The following is a 3921-nucleotide window of genomic DNA, read 5'->3' on the forward strand; positions in this document are numbered from 1 at the left end:
TAATTTGTTGTATAAATGCATATTTTTACATATTATTTACAATGATCATGCTTAGTCATGGTTCATCTTCAAAATGTATATTGATTTGTATTTACTAACAAGAAATGCATTGTCATCACTGATCTAACAAGATTGAGGAGGAACATGGGCAGGCATTTAACACATTTTCTTTCATGTCTTTACAAGTACACACTGGATACCTTATATCAAACGTCATAATTTCAACATTTTGTCTTTCAGAAGGAGAATGCAGTCCCGTTACCCTTGAAATGATACTGGAGTTCGCTTCCGGAGCATCCACGGTGCCTCCACTGGGCTTTCCCCATCGTCCTCAAATTGAATTTCTCCATGAGGCTAACAAAGTCTTCCCAGAAGCAAATACTTGCCTTATAATTCTCCACCTTCCTGTACACTCAGACTATGAGTCTTTCACAAAGTACGTGAAAGAGGGGCTGCTGCAGGCACCTTTGGTGTTCCATAATCAGCCAATAAGTGTCCTAAGCAGTTCTTTTAAGAAAGAGTTGGAATGTTTTGAAAAGTTAAGTGTTTTAAAGCAAGTTATAGTAAAGGTAATGTAATGGACAAACTTGGAAAATATTGAAATGTAAATACAATATTTGCATTTTTTATTTTTTTGCAAATAGATGTCTCTCTTAACCACTTTTCACAAATTTAAAGGTGTTTGAGCCACACTGCAAAAACAAAAGGTCTTATCAAGTAGTTTTGGACTATTTTCTAGTTTAAATATCTTAGTACACTTAAGATAAAACTAACTTACCGTATTTTCCGCACTACAAGGCGCATCGGATTATAAGGCGAACTGTCGGCTTTTGAGAAAATTGAAGGTTTTTTTAGTTGCGCCTTATAGTGCAGAAAATACGGTACATGTAACTTTTCACTTGTTTTAAGTCAATAATTTAGTATTGATGAAAAAGTAGTCCTTACATTGGCATATTAATTTCACTTCTAACTAGACATCTTTCCCTTGCTATAAGTGAAATAATCTGCTAATGTAATAAGTCCTTTTTCATCAATATTAAGGAAAAAGTGGATTAAAACAAGCTCATATCTTGATGAAACGTTAGTTATATCTTACTTGTGTCTTATTTGAAGTGTAGAAAGATTTTTGCACTGGAAAATCTTGGTAAATTTTTTTTTTTTTTTTTATTTTTGGCTGTGTAAATGGGCATTGTAGTTTAATCTTTTGTAATGGTTGTTCTAGTTCATGCAATGAACACTGCTCATTTGGATTAAAAACAACAAAATCAAATTCTAATGAAGGTCAAAGGGTCCAAAAGATGCATTTGAAAATGGGGTTGGGAGACACTAGTCATTTATACATGAACATTTTCAAAAGTAGAATTTTTATTTTTCCTGCAGAATGTATATTTAATATGTCATGTCTTTAAACACCTTAACATTTTATAATTACATCTGTAAGGTTACCTACTCACGTTAATTCCAAGTTTTATTTGTAGTACTTGTATCTTAAGACGAATGTATTTGATACAATGTATTTGTTCTTGATGTTTGTCACTCCTTCTCAAACATAGTGACATGTATTTAAATCAATAAAGCATTTGCAATTTCTGCACAACAGGCCTGGTATTTTGGCATCAGATAAGAAATATGATTGACTGCATGATTAACTGATTGAAGTTGCTGCTGACTGAGCCTGGTTTAAGGTGGTTCTACAACTACACTAGGGACCTGCTCAGCATCAGTGGTTGGTAGTGGCCAAAGGCCATGATGTTGCAGAAGTTCTTCAAGTCTCTGGTGCGCTGGAATTTTCACCAAACACGTTGTTAGTTGCTGTGCTGTTGGCACCCATGTTTGCCAACATCCGTTCAGTCCAGATTTGTGTTGGTGTTTTGTTGTTTTCTGTACGCAGGGAATGGTGGTTCCATGCTTTCCTGAATTGTTCTAGTCGGCTTTGAATCTCAGGAAGAAAAACTATGAAGAGAAAGTTTGTGCACATCGTCGCTGGGATCCAAGAGGGCTGAATCTTAAAGATGATAAAACATGCTGTAAAATGGTTCCAGAACATGTAAAAACACATCCCTCCAAAGACGCTCTATTCTCTGATTATGGATGGATTCCCAGTGATATGACTCCGACGTTCAGTGACCTGTAGGAGGTTCATCACCAGTGCCACTTGCACATTCTCGCCACCATGATCTGACCTCACTCTAGAAGGTAAGCCATAGAGGCCTGTTGCCTTGAGAAAATGAAATAGCACTGTTGAGGCGCGATTGTCTGTGCTACAGTTCAAGTAATTAAGCGAGAACATCCATCGATGCCACCATGGACCACAAAGCCCCACCTAAATGGAAATACAAAAAAATGTATGCAAATGTGTATAGTGAATTTAGCTTTAAAAAATTTACTCTGAAATACATCCTTGATATTTTCAGATACCTTATGAGACGCATGTTGCCATCAATATGCCATAAACTGTTGGGATACGGGACATGATAGTCACTGTGCTGCTCCACCTCCTTGCAGTCGCCATGGCGTTGATTCGAGCCATCATCTCACGGACCTTACGCCGTGGAACCACCAGTCCTTGTGCATGAAACAAGCCTCGCATCATCTGGTTCAATGAAGGACATGTGGTCTCACTATTTCAAACCACCACACAATTTTACATTTTGAAAGTAATCTTTTACAAAATATAGGTTTCAGATTTCACATCTGATCATAAAATAAATTAATTTTTTTTAATCATCATCATTTGTGACACTTAACATTAAATAATTAGTATTCTGCACCACCACTGTTGAACATATTATTTGTTCAGAAGCAATATATTTAGATTCCATACCTCAGTTCCAGAATTTGGATACAGGGATTGTAATTGTCTGATATTAGTTTCAAGGTCTTCATCAGTCACTGCCTTCCCCTTATTGGTGCACCAAGTGCTTTGGACTTCTTCTAAAGAAATGATGCTGAGCATCCAGAGATGTTTGCCATCCTCTTGACCGTGTGTCCTTGGGCCAGAAGAAAGTCCATCTGCTCTCTTGTAATATGAATAGCCGGTCTCCCTCGACCACCTAAAATAGATTCATATTCAAATGCCTCAGCATAATGTTTACTTTATACATCTGTTTTCCTCTATCCATATGTCTGTCTATCTATCCTCTAGGTATCCCTTTGTCTTCTAAGGGTGACACAATGCATTTCACACAATGTATAAACTTATTTTGATATACATCATTTCCTGTTGCATGAACACTAAGCTTTAAACTTTTATAGACGCTGGAAAGCAAATTAAATCGTGAATCATACAAAACCGGAGGTAGCTTTTATTTTCAGAGGAGCTAAAGGAGGGCGCTGTAATGCCTGGTGCCGTCTAGCATGTCAAAATCGAGAGCTGACTGGCTTTATTATCATTTCCGAAGAGGCAGACAGCTTTACCACAGTATAAAAACCACATCTGGTTATTACCTGAACTGGCCAGAGCTGCGGAATATTCCCCATTTAAAGCTTGGACATGGGTCGATAGTAGCACTTTCAGCTCCTCTAAGCAGTTTTTCAGGGCATTGTGTGTGTCGGCAGAAAGTAAATCAGAAATTCTTTGCAAATTCCTTAAACATTCCTCAAGTACACGATTTTCGCGCTCTCCGCATATCCCATACTGAAGAGCTCTTTCTATATTGAGCCATTTTCTTACAGTTTTGTCCAAAACCGCCAGCGCCATTGAATGTTCAGGCAATTGTTTGGACAGCTCAGTACAGACAAAGAGGGGTGTTACGTCATTCAGATATCTAAAATTGTAATTCTGACTAGTCATAATTACGTTTGAGATATCTTAAATTTAATTTAAGATTATAATTACGGATGTCTGACCCCCGGTGACGTCATTTGAGATATCTCGAAAGGAATTTTGACTAGTCAACATATAATTGAAGATATCTTGAA

The 3921-nt window shown here is 37.2% G+C and overlaps 1 long non-coding RNA gene across 1 annotated transcript; it reads right to left on the reverse strand.

Annotated features, from left to right (window-relative positions):
- Positions 1-1173: 1173 nt before the first annotated feature.
- Positions 1174-3653, reverse strand: LOC106944037 (uncharacterized). Its single transcript, XR_001424084.1, has 3 exons — positions 2825-3653; positions 2419-2593; positions 1174-2323 (listed from the first exon to the last, which is right to left on the reverse strand). It is a non-coding gene; the product is annotated as an uncharacterized LOC106944037 (long non-coding RNA).
- Positions 3654-3921: the final 268 nt, after the last annotated feature.

The sequence above is a fragment of the Poecilia latipinna genome, unplaced genomic scaffold (genome assembly GCF_001443285.1).
Source record: "Poecilia latipinna isolate Pla-1442-1.1 unplaced genomic scaffold, P_latipinna-1.0 Scaffold6669, whole genome shotgun sequence".
Taxonomy (NCBI): domain Eukaryota; kingdom Metazoa; phylum Chordata; class Actinopteri; order Cyprinodontiformes; family Poeciliidae; genus Poecilia; species Poecilia latipinna.